The following is a 20,827-nucleotide window of genomic DNA, read 5'->3' on the forward strand; positions in this document are numbered from 1 at the left end:
GACCCCTCCCTGTGTGCGTCGTACCGGCCGATTGCTCTTCTTAACTCGGATTTTAAGATTTACACCAAGCTGTTAGCGAAGCGCATGGGCCCACACATGCCGGGCTTGATTGATCCTGATCAGGTGGGCTTCATTCACGGGCGTCAGGGAGCGGACAACGTCAGCAGGGTCGCCCACCTGGTAGGGAAGGCTCATCACTGGAAGATCCCTGCCTGCCGTCTCTCGTTAGACGCTGAGAAGGCGTTTGACCGCGTAGACTGGTCCTTCCTCAGAGCGGTGCTGCGCCGGGTGGGGCTCGGTCCGAAGATGATTGCCAGGATCATGGCCCCATATATTGCTCCGCGGGCTAGGATAAGGGTCAACGGGCAGCTCTCGGAGCCGATCCACATTGGAAAGGGTACCAGGCAAGGCAGTCCGCTCTCACCCCTCTTATTCGCCCTCGCAGTTGAGCCCCTGGCGGATATGATACGGAGGGACCCTGAGATTCACGGTGTTCCTCTGGGCGGTCAGGACAACAAGGTAGCGCTCTTTGCAGACGACCTTATCCTTGCGCTGACACGGCCCGAGAATCCCTACCGGCGGTGCATGCTGTGCTGTGCCTATTTGAGAGTGCTTCTGGCTTGAAAATCAATCACAGCAAGTCCTGGGTGCTCAGCCTCACTATCCCGAAATCGAACATCCCCTCTTTAGAGCAATTAGCCCCCTATAGATGGTCGACCCAGCACATCAGGTATCTGGGCTCGACGCTGACCCCCTCGTTGGAAGGCTGGACGTTGGCCAACTGGAAAGATCTTCGACACGCAATCCTAGAGGATCTGAGGCGCTGGAGACTGCTTGTACCATCCTGGCTGGGCAGAATTAACGTCATCAAGATGTCCATACTGCCCAAAATCCTGTATCTCTTTCAATGTCTGCCTACTCCTATCCCGCTACAGAGCATCAGAGGCCTTCTGCGAGACCTAACAAACTTCATCTGGGGGGGGGAAGAAACCTCGCCTCTCGCAAGCCCTCCTGCTGGCGCCCAGGGACCGGGGAGGATTGGCCTGCCCAAACTTGGTGGAATATTACTGGGCCGCCCACCTCCGGTATGTAGTGGAGTGGGGTGTCACGGAAAGCGAGAAAGGGTGGCTCCATATGGATAGGGCCGTGACTGGACGCACCATATGGGACCTGGCATGGAAACCTAGGGCAGGGCGATCTCCGAGCGCATACCTGGCGATGCCCACGAAAACAGTGCTGGAGATATGGGACAGGATAGGAGTACGTAAGGGCCTTACAACCTTCCCCTCGCCCCATACCCCTATCGAAGGGAACCCAAGTTTCCCCCAAGCGCATCGGACGGGGGCTTTCCGTAAGTGGCCACAAGGCAACTGTAGGGTGCTCACAGATCTGTTTGACGGGGGCTCCCTTAAGACTTTTGCAGACTGCAGGGAGGAATTTAGGGTGCAGATTGCAGCCGGATTGCAATACGCTCAACTGAAACACTGGGTGCTAACAGACTATACCTACCACGCGGCCACACACGCCTTTACTCCGTTTGAGCAATTGGCTCGCTCCTTTACAGACGAAGGGGCTGATCACCAAAATCTATCGGATCCTGCAGCACCCGCGCACTCCACCTTCCCTGCTATATCAACAACGCTGACATTCCCTCTCGGGCGTAGACATCACCCCAGGGCAGTGGTCCAGGTTGTGGCGTGACATACCCCGGATTTATCGTAGTATTCCACAACAGGAGAATGCCTACAAAATGATGACCCAGTGGTATTACACGCCGCAGCGGCTACATAGAATGTTTCCAAACTCTTCCCCTGTGTGTTGGAGGTGTAGGTCTGCGACTGGGGATTTCCTGCACATATGGTGGACATGTCCCTTGCTGACCCTCTTTTGGAAGGAGGTCTTGAGCCACATTAGGAGGGTGCTGGGGTTTCCTCTGCCTGAAGCCACTTGTACGATACTACTGGGAATTAAACCTGCAGGATTGAAGGCCCTTACTCGGAGCGACTGGGCGCTGGCGCTTCAAATGCTGGGTGCGGCTCGGCAGCTCATTGCTCTGTACTGGAAGAAGGAAGAAGCTCCACCCATTGCTGCGTGGTTTGTACGTCTCTGGCATGTCATGACGATGGAACTTCTCACAGCCCGGCTACAGGCCCGAGATGTACGCTACAAAGCTGTGTGGCAACCCCTGGTGAAATATCTATGCACCACGGAGCAGGCGCGTCACATGCCCCCCAAGCTGCGGGCGCTGCGATTAGTGGAGGATGCTGTACTTCCTCCTGACCCCGGTAGGCTGCTGGCATGCGGTTTGGATGTGTGAGGCTTCGAGCATTAGTAGCGACATTGATTGCCCTGGCGACTGACACAGTACCCCTTCATCCCCCTTCTCGGCCCTCGCCCCGGACACCCAGTGACTCTTTTCTCCCTTCGTCTACACCTTTCCTCTACTCCTACTGTCTTCCCTCTCTTGCTGTCCCCTTTTCTGTCATTCTACTCCAGTTTTGACCATCTTGGTCTTCTAGTTCTACCTCTTGGTTTTAATGGTTACAGATGTTCTGTAGTTTGAACTATCTTGTGCAGTGATCTCACAGGCTCTGTTGATTGATTGTGACGCGATCGGCCCTTATGGGTTGTAGGTAAACCACTGTGTATATCTTTGAGCTTGTGCAGTGGCAACGGTTTCCATTTTTCATGAAGTAACGCGGCCGGCCCTGTTGGGTTGTAGGCTTAACGCTGTGTACGACTCACTTCACTGCAACCCCCTGTTATGGGGACGAAATAAAAAAATTTGACAACAAAAACAGAGTAGATTATAATATGACACCTACATTTTTTGGCATCAGACAACCTGTGTATGCAGGGCTGCAGGGGCCTGCAGAGTCCGCAGGGGGCACACAAATGTGTGAGGTGGGCTGCAGGTTAATCGCACAGGAGGGTGCGATAAGTTTTTCAAAGACAGGCGACAGAATAATGTAACACCACTGCTGCAGGCGGCCCGTTGCTCACCCTCCCTTTACTGGCTCAGTGGCAGAACAGAGCCAGTAAATAGAGGGTGAACTGCAGTTTTTTTTTTTTTTTTTTTAAACAAATTTTGCTTGCAGTTTTGTAAAAATCCCGGAAATGTTAACAAAAGTTTCAATTGGGCAATTATTTTTCAAAAGTGAAATTCTGGGAGGTGTCTGAAGAAGCTTTACCTGCCAGCCTCCACACAAAACAAGGGCTAGTGGGGATGAGGAAGAGAAGAGTGCTGCCAAGGCACAGGTTTCTTGACTGAGGGTTATTGTGAAATGCAAACACGCACTCTTACTGTAAAACAATGACTTTACAATAGGGGTAAGTGCTGCTGGCTCAGTCATGCACGGCTCTCAACTAATAACTAACACGGAAGGGTGTGGCTGAGGGAGGGGGAGTTATCTTTATTGATGACAACAGCATTTGTTAGAAGTAGAGAATACTGTACACAAAAATCGACAACAGCTTTCAGACTTGACGTACGACTTGATCGGGGTTATTGATATTGCATCTACTCAATCTCTCCCTCTGGCAGTACTGACTCTTGATGCTACAAAGGCCTTCGAAAGGGTAAATTGGTTATACCTGTTGGGGGGTCTTGGGTAAGATCAAGATCTGGGAAAAATTTCGCCGAGCTGTTGGGTTGATTTATCAGAATCCCTCCGCAAGCCTTCTGGTGAGCGGTACTCTCTCTGACCCCTTTAAGATTACAAGGGGTACTCGTCAGGGCTGCCCTCTCTACCCTCTCCTATTCGATTTGTATATCGAACCCTTTGCCCAACGGTTGAGGAATGATTTTAACATCAAGCCTTTTAGGTATAAGGAGTGGGAGAGGAAGGTAGCCCTGTACGCAGATGACATTTTGACTTTTTCCTCCGATCTGCATACAGTTTCTTCCCTTGGTTGTCAAATTAGTCCAGGAATTTGGAGAGGTCTCCGGGTATGAAATATTGCCTCCAAAACAGATATTATGGCTTGGAATATGGTTGAGATTCAGCAAGGGCTGCAGCTTAGCTCTAAAATGAGATATCTTGGAATTAGCATCCTGCAGGATGTTTCCAAGATTGTTAAAACCAACTTCTCTGATGTGACGAGGGAGTGTCAGAAACTTATGCGAGCATGGGCTTTATTACCCCTGTCTATTTTGGGAAGAGTAAATTTAGTAAAACTGTCAATCCTGCCTAAAATTAAGTTTCTTTTCAATACCATTCCCCTTTATTTTGAGAATGCCTTTTTGGTTAAGCTGCAGAGCGACATTAATTTATTTATTTGGGATTATCATTCGCCTAGGATTGCCTGGAAAAAACTAAGGCGGCGGAGGGAAAAGGGGGGCCTAGCTGTGCTTGGGCTTTCCAACACTCATTCTCGCATGCTATTGAAAACGCCAACTAACACCTGGGCTGGTGGCATGTTCTTGGTCATGCTTAGAGGTGCTAGGTTAGCAGAGGAGGGTTTTTTGTTCAAATTTGGTGATCCCCCCCAAAAAAAATATATCAAACTAAAGGTTTTACAAGGCTTAGCTAAAACATGGGCTACATTGCGATGCTCAGTAGCGCTAGGATATTTTCTAGCATGGCCCCCTTGTGGAACACGCCGGGTGGCCCGGGATGGCTTAAAGATAGACTGGTCTTACCCCTGAGAGAAGCTGGGATTGAGGTCTGGGGAGATCTGTTTGAGGAAGGGACTTTAGTTTCATGGGAGTCTCTTGGAGTTAGAGTGGGCATAGGCCTTTCTAGGTTCAAATACTTACAGATGGTCAGTTGGGCCCAGTCACAGAAGTCTTCCCAGAGCAAATACCAAATTGGAGGGGGTAACTATTTGGAACATATTTGGATTGGCAGTCATCGGTGTTAAAAGTTTCCAGATTAGATCTTATGAGAACAGGCAACCAAAACAATCGAGCCTTCTGGAATCTTTTGAAATGGGGGTTGATCGAGAGTTAGTGGCGATATGTTTTTTCATTTCAACTGTCCCATGATATGCTGCCCTGCTACTCTGTAGACACTCCCGGCGCCATCAGGAGGCGTCCTTGTGGTAGTGCATTGCTGAGTACAATTAGGCTTGGCAAGCCCGGTAAAGAGGCTCCCCATTATGCTCCATAAAGGCCCTCGAGTATCCTTCTGCACTGGTAGGCAAGGGCCCCAAACTTCCAGATGCCTACATATCCAGTATACTGAGGCAGTGTGTGGATGTCTCTAGGGTAGATTGGAGCTAGTTGGGTAGAGAATGAGGACAAAAAAATTAACTACAATTTTAATATTAGATTTTTTATAAAGTGTAACATTTTATTCAGAGGTCGAAGCGCACTAAAAAAGTATGTGACTGTTGATGTTGTGTGCAAAGGGGACCGGGTGAGTAAAAAACTCTGTTCACAGAGAGTGCGAGTGTTTACAGCTGTTTAGAACAACCAGCAGGAACCCTGAGGCTCAAAGACGGGAGGAGAGACCCTTGTGTGCTGCGCAAAAGGAAACATGAACATGTTGCGATGGCCAACAAAACAAGCATTGAAAATGCAATAGGTCTCGCCTTTGATTAAGTTAAAGCCATTTGCTTTGTTAAAGGTATTGTATAGCAAAGCAAATGGCTTTAACTTAATGAAAGGCAAGATCTATTGCATTTTCAGTGCTTGTTCAATTTGTGTAACTCTCCCATGTCCTGTCCCCATACAATACTTGCCAAACATCTTTTCTGCTTGCATCTGCTACTATCCTTAGTGAGGGCTGAGCAGCCTTAATCTGCAATGTAAAGCCTCGTCCACCCGGTATCACCCTTTGCCGTCCATCTGCTCTACGGAGCTAGTTGTTTTTTTACATCAGAGCTTTTGCCTCCTCCTACTCAACTTCTTCTAGTTGCACCCACCTTCTTATCCCCCGCCTGCGTGACTCCGCTTTGGGATCAAATGGATTTCGTCCTTGTCTCTCATGCACCGGTCTAATGTTCCTCCCATCGTAGCTGTGCTGGCAGCTTTTTGCACCCTCCTCCTTGCCCTGACTACTTCAGATGATGTGGGTCTGTGCTGTGCATGCCCACCTCTTCCAAATCTGTCTGCATTGAATTCTGCCTTCATCACTGGTGTGTCAGCAGTGGTGTGTCAGCAGTGGTGTGTCAGCAGTGAAGTGCATGTGTCAGCAAAGCAATGAAGTGCATGTGTCAGCAAAGCAATGAAGTGCATGTGTCAGCAGCGGGGTGTCAGCAGCGGGGCAATAACAATGTCGAAACAGACGGAAAGGACTGCCGTTCGGAAATGGAACTTTGATAAAGAAATTAAAGATTATTTTTACTAATGAACAAATGCAATTGTATGCTGGATGAAGCACAAGACATTGCACATTTTGTTTTTACCACGCAGTCAGTTTTTATCTGGGGAAAGCTCTTAAACCATCTGTTATAGATGGAGCAACATTGTCTATTAAATCAACATCAGAGAATTTGTACAGTGCTCGTCCTGAAGCTCTGCATTTGAAGGCACTTTCAAATAAGGTAAAAGAAAAGAAAAAAGAAAGGGAAGCTTGATGCAAAATTGTTTTCCAAGGACCACACAATTCAGCCAAGCGGGATAACAGGAATAGATCCAGTTTTCTGGGTTTACGTTCACCCAATAGATGGATAACTATCTCGCTCCCTGAAAATCTGACTCCCCACAAAGCCATTTCATAGCAAGGCCTAATACACCACGGGAAGGAATAGGAGTACACCACAGGAAGGAATAGGAGTACACCACAGGAAGGACTATGCGGTCGCCCCTGACGGAAACCAGCAGGGAAGGCCTGGAGGGTTCTCCCTGCCGCTCCCGTGAACGGGCCAGGTGAAGTAGGGGATAATGCGGGTCACTCTTTTCGGCTCCTATACGAGACTAAAGGAATAGTAGTGCCCACTTTCCAAGCACAACTCGAAGCCCGAAATACCCTCTGCGCTTCCCTCGTGCACGAACCTCACCGACACAAACAGGAACATTAAAACTAATTGCATCAGCTCCAGGATTCCCTCCAGGAAAAGCCCGCGCCCATGTCCCTATATCGGTCTTTCTTCTATGTTTTACAGTATGCATCAGGCTTTCGCACCTGGCTCCCAGATGTGCTGCGATCCGGCCACATGTTTTCCCACAAAAAAAGCCTGGCTCGAATCAGAACTGCAGCACACGCTCGCAGAAACCGAGCGCGCGCCACTGGAACAAAGCTATGCATACCCAAGAACCCTGGAGCTCAGTTTCCGACCTGCTGCTGCCAGTTCCAACAAGCATCGATCTCTGGTCTTTATGGGGCCATGTGTTTAACACATGGCCCCATAAAGATAAGAAAGTGCTTTGTGACAGCAGCAAATCAGGCCACCGAGTCCGGATCGGAGACCAAAGGGCGTGAACCAAAAACCCTCATTTCCAATGGCAGGCCACCGTTTAGCACAAACGGTGACGCCAGCCAATGGAAATGAGGGGCGGGGCTTAAGCTACTTGAGTTGTACCTCGCCCCGTTCCCCGTTGAGGGGCGGGGCTCAAGCTACTTGAGTTGTACCTCGCCCCGTTCCCCGTTGAGGGGCGGGGCTCAAGCTACTTGAGTTGTACCTCGCCCCGTTCCACCGCGGCTGACTGTGCCGTTTGTGTGGAGGGCGAGGCGCCATCTTGGACTGGGTTGGACCGGAGCTAGCGGTCTAGCTCTTCTGGGGAGGCAGGGCATAAAACGATTGACAGCCCAGGGCCCTCCGAGGACTCTCAGGTGGTGGCAGATCCTGAGTTTTGCTGGGGGAATTGACAGAAACACGAACTGCTACACCGCGCATAATACTTTTAGAAAGCCTGAGGACAGCGCGGGCATGATTTAGATGCTGGTGCATTTTTGCGCACTGTATTGATTTGTAAAGCACTACTTGAGTTGTACCTCGCCCGGTTCCACCGCGGCTGACTGTGCTGTTTGTGTGGAGGGCGAGGCGCCATCTTGGACTGGGTTGGACCGGAGCTAGCAGTCTAGCTCTTCTGGGGAGGCAGGGCATAAAACGCAATGTGTCTTCGAGAGCGCAACGAACGCGACGATGGCGCGACGAAGGTGCGCCTAAGGTAAGCCCGTCTGCGCCCGTCCGCAGCCGGCCGGGGCCAGGGGCCATAGACCATGCCCAAACATTTTCTTACTCATCGGATGATTTACTCTCCTTAAAACCTCCTGATCATCTCTGCCCAACTTTACCCCGCATATTTTGAAGCGCACTTTTAACTACGGCATCGCTAAAGACACACTTTCCGGCCCCGATCACAAATACAAAAATTCCCAATTTACCAGCACTCACGTAAACACTAAGCCACAGTTGAAACTTCGCTGCATGTATTTGAATACACGATCGATGGTGAAACATCAAATGGACATTTTCTTACTACTAACCTCTAAGAATCCTGATATTCTTCTGATTACAGAATCCTGGCTTACCGAAGACTCACTGACAGACATTTTAGCTGCACTCCCGTCCGATTACTACATCATAACAGCTAACCGTCCTTCTGGTAAATCGGGTGGGGGGGTTGCCGCTATTATCCATAAAAATCACAATTTCATTGCACTCCCCTCCTTGGTTTTAACAGATACTGAGAATATTGTCATCAAAACCCACACTGACAGTGGGGCCCTTGTATTAGTTTTGCTTTATCGACCCCCATACTCCATGCCTACGTTCCCTACATTACTTACAGAACAACTAGCCTCGCTGGTAAAAAACTACCCTAAAATCGCCCTGATCGGGGATCTTAATTATTGGTTTGACATCACAGATGTTGATACCCAGGCATCAGAACTTCTAGACCTGTTCACAGACATAAATCTGACCCAATATATACACTCCCCTACCCACGAGAAAGGTCACAGCCTGGACCAAATATGGTCCCATAACCTTCCACTTTCCGCTATTTCCATAATGCCCTGCATCTGGTCTGACCACTTTCTCATTCATTTCACATTCACAATCAGCAGGTACATGAGATCGTCACCTCGGGCGGGTGGGGAAATCAGGAAATGGAAAGCCACAAACTTACCGGCCTTTCTAGACACACTGGCCACGTCATTGCCCTCTACAAGTACCGACCTAGACAGTATTGAGATAGCGCTTCTGCAATGGCTCCAACAGGCGGCTGACACTCACGCGCCTCTAGTGAACTTCTCTCGTTCACGTAATAGTGATGCCCACAAATGTCTTACTCCTGATCTAAAGCATCTAAAGCTTGAGGTCCGGCAAAAAGAAAGGAAATGGCGAACAAACTACCAACCACAAGACAAAGAGGCCTACTGTTTTGCTCGAAAAAAACTATCAAAAAACTATTTTAAAGCATAAAACAGACTATTTCTCAGCAAAAATTTTAAACTCTCAGAACAAATCTAAAGATGTTTTTAACATAGTTAACGATCTCTGCAAGAATGAGAGAACAGCCCCTCATGTAATCCCCACGCAAGAACTATGTGACTCTCTAAATCATTTTTTTAAACACAAGATCGTCACCATAAAACAGAGCATACCCATAACCTTAAATCAGGCTCCTATGGATGACAGTTACTTTAACCCTGTTACACTAGAATCCCTCCCTCCCATTGATACAAAGTCCTTCTTGGAACTCCTTTCCAGCGTCAAATCAGGTTCTCCTAATGATATCTGTCCACCATATATTTTTAAAGAGATAGGATTAGCTATTCCACAAGGCATTCTTCCTATACTAAATGAGTCACACTCACAGGGTAAGGTACCCAGCAGCTTTAAGAACGCTCTGCTTATTCCCCTAGTAAAGAAACCGGGAGCAGACCCGCTGGATTCAACCAACTACAGGCCTATTTCTCTCCTGCCCTATCTGTCTAAACTTTTAGAGGCGTATGTCTCTAGTTGCCTGTCAAACTTTATTGAGAGTACTGAGTATCTGGAACCGAACCAGGCAGGCTTCCGTCCATACCACTCTACTGAAGCCGTGATACTAGCAGTACAAGATACTCTAAGGTCCAATGCAGATAAGGATATCCATCAGGCCCTTGTGCTCCTCGATTTGTCGGCCGCGTTTGACACAGTTGACTATGACATTCTTATCAACCGTGTCAAGCAGGCGGGCCTCAGGGGCCCTGCTCTGAGCTGGATAACCTCCTTCATTGAAGGCCGCAAACAATCAGTGTGATTAGGGACTTTCACAGCTTCTAGATCTCTCTCCACCTGTGGGGTCCCTCAGGGATCCTCACTTTCCCCGTTATTGTTTAATCTATACCTCCGCCCATTATTACACACCCTAAAGAATTATAAAGTCACCATTTTTAATTATGCAGACAACCTTCAGCTTGTCTTTCCCTTAAATGCTCCAGAATCTGTGGCAGAGTTTCAAAAGACTATGACACACATACAGAGATGGATGAATGTCAACCATCTTAAGCTGAACCCGGGTAAGACGGAACTGATCTTGCCCGGGAAAAGCGAACTAAGCTGGGGTCCACACTTTTGGCCACTTGACCTGGGCCCCCCCCTGCTAAATCTATGTCGGTCAAGAGCCTGGGGATCACGCTCAGCGCAGATCTTTCTCTCAAAGCACAGGTGGGAGCTGTTGTATCTGCCAGCTTCTTCCAGCTTAGAAAGATTAAAAAAATAGCACACTTGTTGTCACATTCTGCATTGATTTAGGTGACTATCGCACTTGTTCTCTCCCGCTTAGACTTTTCAAACAGCCTCTTCTTAGGACTCCCAGCAGGTCGTCTAATTGCCATTTCTCGCTGCTGGCATGCCACATGTTAATAACACATTGTAGGCAGCATGGCGGTCCCTGCAAGGTATCATGGAGGTCAACCCTTCCTCTGACATAAAGGCAACCCCTCAAATCTGAATATGACATTTTAATTCCACTTTGTTTATTTAACACGTAACCACATGCAACTCTGGGAATTTGCACAAATGAGTAGAGGGCCAAAGGCTGTTCAAAAGGACAAAGACATTGGGGGTGATTGTTTTAACAATTTTTATTTTTCCATTACTGTAAAGATTTTAATTAATCGAACAGTTAAACTCAATACCAAACTTGAGCTTTGAAGCAAAACTCACGCACACCAAAGGTTGTGTGGTTACCCACATTCTAAAAAATATAATACAGAGTGAGGAAGTACACACACTGACAAAGCACAAACGCTAAGAGGAGTCATCATTTGGAGATGGTCGATACAAAAATAGCAGTAACAAATTACACACATTTAAACTTATCCTACGCTCACTGGGATCAACAGCAGCCTGATGACAACCAAATGGTCAACAGACCCCCTTCCAACCAAGCTCCGTCACTCAATACGGGTTCATCTCTATTAACTTCAAAAGAAATAACCTTAACGAAAAATCCGTCACCACCCTCGTTGTAATATTAAGTTGGAAGGAAAGTATCTGTGGGTAAGGTGGCTACCATCGGTGTTGTTTGATTAATGATTATAATGCCTGTTGTCATGTGTATAGATAGGTTATGTCAATTTCGTTGCCTGGCGATACCATAAGCAGTGCAACAACGCGGATGGCAGGCTTTAACTCACCGTCAGCACAGCTCGGACCCAGAACTCCAAGCACATTGCATCAGCTTAGAGCAGCACTCCAGCAACAGAGCCGGCAGTGTGTCACAGCTAATGTGTTCCGTGCGGAAACACCTCCTTACTTCCGCCTCATTGCTGTCTCGGCCCCATGTGTCAGGCCATTTATTTATTTTTATTTATGTATGCGTTTTTATGTAGCGCGGATGCCTTACTGACATCTTTGTCGCCTAGCATTCACGGCTGCTTAACTCTTCAGCTTAACATTAAAACACCTTGCTTAGGTGTACCATTGCCAGTAATCCGTTTCCAAGCTCTTCGTAGCAATAGAAGCACGCGATAGATGAAAGAACTAGTGGCCATCTTGGAACGGTAAACCAATGATTATTAAAGTATCTGAACATACTCACTGCTTAATAATAACTTGATGAGTCTTCAGTTATTCTTATACGCAATGTAGACACGACTTGATTTCAACATATTACTTAGTGAAAGCGCCATAATATCGCAGGTGTTGTAGTTTAAAAAAAAAAGTCAATGTTAGAAATATATCCATTACGAAATGGCTGCTGTCCGAACTTTCAACCCATTGCTAAAGTCCCGGTAAGCGTGATCAAAATAGTCCTTTCTTTGTTTCGGCAGCCGATGCTGTCATTTTCATTGGCTGGCATCGGAGTGGTAAAGACTACTGTTGTTGATGCATTTCAGTGTTCCTGCATGTGTTCTTTTGTGTGCTCATTGCTGCTCCCAATGTAAATATTTTTCTCTGCAATCCACAACTGGACACGACGCACAGTCCTCGCAGCTATAAATGTAAAGTCTTGCATTTGGTTGTTTCACAAATGTGCTTCCATAGCCTACTCTTAAAATCGTCAACTCCCACTGACCTGCAGGTACTGCTTAACTCTCACTTTGTTGTAGGTAATGCATAATACAATTTACGGGGATGGTAGGAAGTCAGTTTGACACCTCTTTGTTTGTTTTAGTCAATGAGTGGTAGCTCATTTTGGGAAGCTTGTTATTTCGCGTAGGCTTTCCTGAAACGTCGAACAGTGAAGTAACTTGATGTTTGTGGAATCCACGACGTCATGTGAAGTGACATCACATTATGTGACATAAGTGGTATGGTTAAAACATGCCCAAAACATTTTACATTTATAAAATCACTCATAATCCTAACTCGCTGAACTCATTTCCTCCAGGAGTAACATCTAGATGGCATATTATAAAGCTGCTAAGTGGCTAATTTGACACCCTTAGCTAAGAATCCCTTACAGTTCTGGTCGTTTATTTTCCCCATTATAAACATATCCGTAAAAATGCAATCCTCAATGAACTGGACCAGGTGCCCCCTGCAAATAGCAGTGTGGCGCCCTTAGTTGCTCCATGGGCAGGAGCCAAGGCGGAGAGGCCCTCACCGTTTTCGCCATAAGAAGGGTCGGCCGTGACGGCATCTGGGGCTGGGGCAGCAGCATATAAGGCATCGCAATGTGAAGGATCGGCCTCTTTTCTCTCCACTGCGCACCCAGCCAACATGCTGCATCAAAAAACCACCCACCCACTCCTGGGGAAAGGAGGAATTGGCCGAATTTCTTGTAGCAGAAAAAGGGGGTACCCAAAATTTAGACTGATTTACTGAACTTACACCTCGGAGGGGTGTTGATTTGTTAGGGCACTGGACAGGCAGGAGAGGAGGCTGACTTGCTAGTGGTCCTGGACCTTTGTGCCTTACCCTGAGATGCCTTGAGTTGAACATTTTGGGGGTTTTGCCTGGTAGACAGGGATAGAGCGATATGCAGTGCCCTGGTGTATGTGGAACTGAGGGTATTGCCAACCCCACTCAGTGAAGGAGGGGAAGTTCCACTAAGGTATGCCCCTGGATGCTCTTGGTTGAGGGTGTGTGTGATGGATATGGAAAAGGGACCTTCTGGCACTTTTGCATTCTGAAGTGTTGGACTGTAAGGCGGTTTTATTACTTTCACAATCTTTGAGCTGTTTCGCTGATCTTACGTCCTGTATTCTCATAACTATAATGTCTTTGGCTGAACTTACAAGTGCGTTCTAGAGTGTTGCTTTGTAATGGGTAGAGACAACTGTTTTATTGCTTGCACAATGTTTGAGCTGCTTTGCTGATCTTATGTCCTGTATCCTTATAACAATAATAACTTAATGTATGCTTAACTGATGTTATCATTCCTCACTAATGCTATGTGACCAAGTGAATAAAAGGCTACGCCTTTGGAACCACATTAATCACAGTTGTCTATCTCCTTGGGAGTCTTTTCAGTGGGGGAGCAGGTTTATGATTGCACTATGCTAGTCAGTCAAAAGTTGCAGAAAATGACACAACACAACAAGTGGACACTAGGTACCTACGCCTGTTGTGTTGTTTAAAAGACTATGTAAAATGTTGAAAATTTTCATTTGGAATGCTTTTGCTTAAACTGTATGCATAGTCGAACAGATAGCCCCAATTATGGTGGAATTATCTTTTCTTGATATATGTTGGAGTCTCATTAAGATGGGTGAGGATGAGACTGGTTTCCTATTAGTGGAAGTTGGAGAAGCATGTGTGGGTATTGGAAGGGATGTATAATTAGTGGATGTTCATTGCGTAGTGGATTATCAGACCACAGGCTTGACTGTTTAGGCAGTGCAGGGTTTTTCTGTGCATGTATTTTCATTTGAAAATGTTAATGCAGTATGTGGCATAAAAAGCTACATATTATGACATTAAATTAAATGGAAGTTAAGTCCATAGAAGAACATTTCAGAGAACACTCTGTTGGAGAAGTACATCTATTTAGTCCGATGAGTAAAAAAACAGAGATGAAGCGTCTTAGTGTTGTGGATAAATCCGTTTTATTTGCATTCCAAAAAGAGCCCATACAGCCAATCCGTTTAGTTCAAGAGTACTTCTTCAGTGCAATTTGTTTTTGAAAAAGCCAGATCCCAGTAATTCTGGTTCCTTCTGAAAGCTACAACAGTTTTGGGCACAATACGTCCAAGTCCATACAGTCATTAGTAAAGTGGACAGTAATTGATACTCTAACCAGTATCCACACCTATTGTACATAATGGTGCCATTATGAAGAAGTTCGCTTGAATGAAACACGTTGGCTTATGGGCTCGTTTTGGAATGGAAATATCAAGGATTGATCTTCAACACTGAGATGCTTCATCAATATTTTTAAAACATAAGACTAAATAGTTCTAACTCTCCAACAGAGTGCTCCCCGATTTATTTTTCTATGTTTGTATTTCTGCTTTGGCAGCAGTATCATTAGCAGAAGATATGGCTCAGCTTGCACCTATATGAATTCAGGGACGAATTTGGATGTGCTGTACCGTTATTTGCCCTGCTGCTTTGTTGGAAGTTAATCTCATGTAGTTCTGTTTAGACAGTTTCCAGTCCTGATTGACACTACTTTATTGTGTATGTATACACTCACTAAGAAAAAACAAAGCTTAAAGTGATGTTATGGTTATGTGAATATGTCAGTTACAACACTAATCATTTGAACAAAAAACCCACACAAATTCATCAGTTCTGGTTAGCAGAGCTAACTATAAATTGTGTACCCGCCTTGCACTGCTTATGATTTCACATATGGCATCACTCATGACATATTCTGTGACATAAATTATAACATCACTAATGACATCACTGATGACATCATCCAATGAGTATGTTAGTTTGTTTTATAATTTACATAGTGACGGGTAACTACCATATTACCCTTCTACCTAATTTGCTACGGCCTGTGTCCAGGTAATAGGTGTAGCTGTTTACAGAACATGTGTGCTTGAACACCTTATAAATCTTTATATTCAGGAGTAACTCTGTGTGCAGGTGACAGTTGATGACTTGTGTTCAGAATGTTCCACACAAGGTTTTTGGCTCTGCAGAAACGTTTTTCAACAGGGTAAAGATTCTACATACTAAGTATTCTAAGCAGCCTTGAGTTATTGGACAGGATCGTCTCAGCATGAACATTTCTTTATCACATAGAAGACTGCGCACTAGGTACCGACCTATGTATATGTGCTTGTTTTGCTTCAGAAGATGTGTTATCTGTAAATTTTTCACCACAGTATGAAGGCAGCAGGTAGTAGGATTTTAATACTTTCAGAGCTTGGTTACTTTAAGTGAATAGTCTCTCTTTGGACACGTTTTGCATAGAGTGTACACTATTCTTAGTAGATGCATTTTAATACTCTGTGGTGTATTTCTCATGAGAGTATCACTGTCTGCAAACAGTGTGGTACAGAGTAAATTCTTTCCATAGATAAATAGTGTTCAAAGTCCCCACTATTCTACTCATACCCCCTTCATTTCTCAATGTAGGTTCAGTGACTGTGAAGGGTTTGGTACAGGCAAAGATTGACAGTAGCAGGGCATTAGTTATGTGACAGGTCTTGAGTATCTAGAGGAACTTGGTTTTCCCTAGGGAGGGACGGGTCCACTTCGATTATGCTAGGTTGGGGATGGCATAGTGTGGGAGGGGGGACGGTTTGGGTGCACGTCAGGATCTTACAACTAGAATTGTGTACACAGAAGACTCAGACAGAGAAGAGCACTACACAGGTGGCAGACACTCTGATGCAGGTAATAACGATTCGCAGCTAAAAACTCAAGAAAGCTGAGTAAAAAGATGAGGTTCTGGACGTGGAACGTTCAAGGTCTTAATGACCATAGAAAACTATGTAAAGTAGTGGCCTCCATCAAGGGGCATTAGGTTGATGTGGCAATGATCCAGGAAACACACTTAGCCCCCCAAAATCCGATGTTGTCCGCGAGGCGCTTGCATGGGCAGTTCTGCGCTGCAGGCTTTACCTCACATGCTAGGGATCTCCTTACATGGGTTAATCCTAAATCAGGCCTCACATTACTAGACGCCGATGTGGACCGCAGTGGTAGATTTGTTATCACACGATGCCGCAAAGAAGGGTTCAGTGCAATGTTAGTTAACATATATGATCCAAATTATGACGACCAGCAATTTTATCACTCTCTAGCGGCCTGCCTATTAAAAGCAGCCGACTTACCACAAATATGGGGGGGGGGACTTCAATTGTATTTTAGACCCAACTTGTGACAAATCCAAGGGTTAACCCAGGCGAGCAGTTGCAGCAGCAATAAAAGACATCATGGACCAATTGGGATTGATTGGCATATGGAAGCAGCGCACCAGTGACCCCCCAGGGTTCACTCACTACTCCGCACCTCATGACACACATACCAGAATTGATTATTGGCTGATATCTAGGAGTCTTCTCCTGCAAATTGAGTCCTGTATCCCCTTCCTAAGAACCGATTCAGACCATTCCCCTGTGCAGCTCGACTTGGAAATGACAACAGATAGCTTTGCCCCTTTTACATGGAGGTTCCCTCCCTTTTCCATGCTGGAGCTGTAGCAGACATTGCCACATCCATAGAGTCCTATTTTGAGAGTAATATAGGGTCAGTTGATTAATTCCTGACGGTTTGGGAAGCCTTCAAAGTGTAATTAAGAGGGGAGGCCATCTCGAGGCACGCTGGGGTCTTACGTTCTATCCGAAACAGGCTTGCGAGACTATAGACAGAAATAGCGCAATTGGAGAGGGAACACCAGCAGACTGGGGATAGGGAGAGACTAGATGGGCTAGATGGGCTTTGGGCTAAGGGTAGAAAATCGGGCGCCATCTTGGAGCGTCCTCGCGCTCGCGCTGGGATTGGTGGCCCTATTTAGAGCTTTCCTCTCCCGCGCAGGTTGGGACGCCGTCGCTTAGCCGGAGTCGTGCCAGAGTCCTGCCCGTCTGCGCTCGTCCGCGACGAGGAGGCGCGTGGCGGGGCAGGTCCTGGTCCTCTCCGTTGTGGCTCTCATCAGTCCATCTGTGTTATGGTGTCATATACACGGTCAGAGCTGCTGGCTATAGGGCACAGGAATAGAGTATGTATTTTCAAGCCTGTTGATCCTTTAGTAGGCCCATACAGCTGTGCCTGTAAGGGTTGGTCACTTGCGAGCCCTACTAAGATCCGCTCCCTGGAAGACGCTATCCCTATCATACGTAAGCACGTTACGTCTCGGGACCTCCGGATCTGGTGCTTAAACGTGAGATCTCTGGTCAAACATCACCAGTCCATATATGATCTGCTTGAAAAAGAAGACCCTGATCTTTTTTTATTGACCGAAACCTGGCTTCAGGATGCTGACTCTGCCATTTTGAATCTTGCCTTTCCCCAGAACTATACGGTCTTTACGTCCAACAGGACCACAAGAGGAGGTGGTATCGCCATGGCAGTTAAATCCTGCTTTCCTGCTGAATGGAAACTGTCGGGGCTGCCCGCCTGTGAAAGTGCTATCTTCAAAGTTGCTTTTAGCCATCATTTTACGTTCAGCGGTATGCTCATCTACCGCCCTCCCGGCAATGATACTGTCTTCAAATCCGCGCTGGCCGATATGGTGAGCCCTATAGCGCTCGGTTGTGCGAATTTTAACATCTTGGGGGACCTTAATATCCATTTCGATAATAGGTCATCCACAACCGTGAACACTCTGCTGGCGGATCTTGAAGCTCTTCAACTCATCCAGCTTGTTACTCTTCCTACCCACTCAGGGGGCCATATTCTGGACCCCTTTTTTTCCACGCTTGAGTGTGTGAAGATGTCTGACCCGATGCAGATGGGATGGACGGATCATTCGCTAGTGGAAGCCTTTTGCCCTGTCCACGATAAGTCTTTCAAATCGGTGGACAGGCCTACTCTAAAAAGACTTTGGCATAAACTCAAACTTGAAGAGTTTTACAGTTTACTGAACAGAAACCTTTGAGCGCCTTTGCTAACGTGGACCAAGGCTACCAACAGTTCTGCACTTGGATCTCTGAGGCTCTTGACTCCCTTATACCTTTGCGGTGGTCGAAAGGCCGGGCAAAAACATCTAGCCCATGGTATAATGAGTCCCTTGCCGAGCGGAAAAAATCTTGCCGGAAAACAGAGAGGGAGTGGAGAAGATCTTACGATCCTGCTCTGAAAATCCGGTATTTTGCCGACCTGAAGCTCTATCACAGGGCCATCTGCAGAACACGGGCCGCTTTTTATGCTCAGGAATTTGCAGCCAGTACTAATCCATCTAAACTGATCTTTAAGGTCCTGAAGGACCTTATGAAAAAAAGAGCCACCTCGGAGGTGATTTGCACAGACTCCCATTGTGAGAATCTGGCCATTTTTTTCCTGGAGAAAGTGCAGAAAATTTACCGAGGATTCGATCAATGCCGGCTGAATCCAGAGGTAATTGACCCCGATTCTTTGGGGTATGAGACCATGGCTACTTTACCAGACTTGTCCACTGAGGTCTTTGACAAACTTAGCCTCAGGGTGAAATCAGGTTCTCCTCTGGATCCGCTGAAGCCAGCTCTTATCAGCACTCTTTCCCCGCTGTGTCGGGCTCCCATATTGAATCTTATCAATATGTCATTGTCCAATGGAACGGTACCCACTGCTTGGAAACAGGCAGTAGTCACTCCAATTTTAAAAAAGGCCAACTCTGACCCTCGGTTGCCAGAAAATTATCGACCTATATCCCTACTGCCTTGGATAGCTAAAGTAACGGAAGCCCACGTTAACTCAGTTCTGTCTGAGCACCTGGCTCGCAATCAGATACTGGATCCCAGCCAGAATGGCTTCCGGCCAGGACACAGTACCGAGACAGCATTACTTTATATCACTGAACATCTTCGCCAGGTACTTGATTCCGGACGGACAGCAGCGCTTTTGTTATTAGACCTAAGCGCTGCTTTCGATACTGTGTCCCACCATATACTGATCCAACGACTAGAGGAAGCTGGAGTCACTGACATCGCTCTCCAGTGGTTTCGATCATTTTTGTCTGATCGAACCTTTAAAGTGGCAATACCACCAGGCCAATCCATCATCCATCCCTTGGAGCTGGGAGTCCCACAGGGCTCCTCGTTGAGCCCCACAATGTTCAATCTTTATGTGAAACCGTTGGCTGCAGTCGTCAAACAGTGGGGTCTGACGATGACCTCATATGCTGACGACACGCAGCTGGTGGTGACACTCAGTGGAGACCCTGAGGTGGAGGCCCCCAGATTGTGGCAGTAGCAAGCTGGCTTCGCACCAACTGCCTACAGTTGAATGCCACCAAAACTGAGGTGTTGGTCTTGGGGAAGCACGCTGAGCTATGGGGAAACCAGTGGTGGCCACCAGAGCTGGGCGTTATCCCGATTCCAGCTGCTGGAGTGAAAAATCTAGGCATTTGGCTGGACCCGCGCTCACTTTTACGGACCATACTAAGAAGGTGGCTGCCACGTGTTATGGTATCCTGCGGGGCATAAGGCCGGTCTTAAAGTACTTCGATCCCCCCACCAGACAGCTCGTGGTTCAGGCATCGATTTTATCTCGGCTGGACTATGGGAGTGCGCTGATGTTAGGGATGAATCAGGCGGAGGCCTCTAGGCTCCAAAGGGTGCAAAATGCTGAGGCACGGGCCATTGTGGGCCTCCCCAGACACTGCTCTGTGTCTGGTACCATCTCGGCCCTACACTGGCTTCCGGTCAGGCAGCGGATCAAGTTTAAAGCGCTGTGCTTGGCCTTTAAAATTCTGAAATTTTCTTCGCCGCCGGCACTTGCCAATCTACTTATTCCTTACATCCCTCTGAGATCATTGAGATCAGAGGCTCTCCATCTGGCAGTTTGCCCTCGTTTTAAACTGAGTAGAATGGGTGGCCGTTCTTTTCGGGTGCTCGCAGCAGGGTTATGGAACTCGCTCCCGGTGTGCACTCGAGCTCTTAATGACTTACTCGCCTTTAGGCAGGCGATTAAAACCTTCCTGTTTCCCGCCCTAGAATAGTCATCCCTTTCTTTTACTGTGTGTTATGTTATAGTGCCTGTCAAAGCGCCAGGACGCCCCTTTGCTGGGGCAGCTGTGCGCTATAGAAAAATAAATAACATAACATAACATAACATAACATAACATAACAGATGTGATTAAAGGAACTCTCAAGGAGTATCACGACACCGCAGATAGTGAAATCAAGCACCTAGGTAAATACTCTACTGCAAGAGTGTATGGTGAGGGCGAGAGGCGGGGGGCTACCCTGGTGAACCTTCAGCACCCTAAGAGGGACAATAACACTGTGGTGGAAATTCTAAACGAGCCGGTCGTGCTGATCCGCGACTCGAAGGGGATTGCGGACAGGTTCAGTAGGTACTATGCAGAACTATACAGGACTAAGATAACACAAGATGATGCTGCCATTGAAGATTACTTAGCACACATCAAGATGGCATGGCTTGCAGATGAGCATAGAGA

General features: G+C 46.9%; 2 protein-coding genes across 2 annotated transcripts in view; one reads left to right on the forward strand and one right to left on the reverse strand.

The window, feature by feature from the left end:
* Window positions 1-11,822, reverse strand: part of WARS1 (tryptophanyl-tRNA synthetase 1) — a 136,498-nt gene extending 124,676 nt beyond the window's left edge. Inside the window, exon 1 of the mRNA XM_078660185.1 lies at window positions 11,520-11,822. The gene's annotated coding sequence lies outside the window, so the exon portion shown is untranslated. The remainder of the gene's footprint in view (window positions 1-11,519) is intronic.
* Window positions 11,823-12,209: 387 nt separating this feature from the next.
* The window catches only part of WDR25 (WD repeat domain 25), an 816,010-nt gene continuing 807,392 nt past the window's right edge, over window positions 12,210-20,827 (forward strand). Inside the window, exon 1 of the mRNA XM_078660186.1 lies at window positions 12,210-12,406. The gene's annotated coding sequence lies outside the window, so the exon portion shown is untranslated. The remainder of the gene's footprint in view (window positions 12,407-20,827) is intronic.

Source organism: Lissotriton helveticus, chromosome 9, assembly GCF_964261635.1.
Source record: "Lissotriton helveticus chromosome 9, aLisHel1.1, whole genome shotgun sequence".
Taxonomy (NCBI): domain Eukaryota; kingdom Metazoa; phylum Chordata; class Amphibia; order Caudata; family Salamandridae; genus Lissotriton; species Lissotriton helveticus.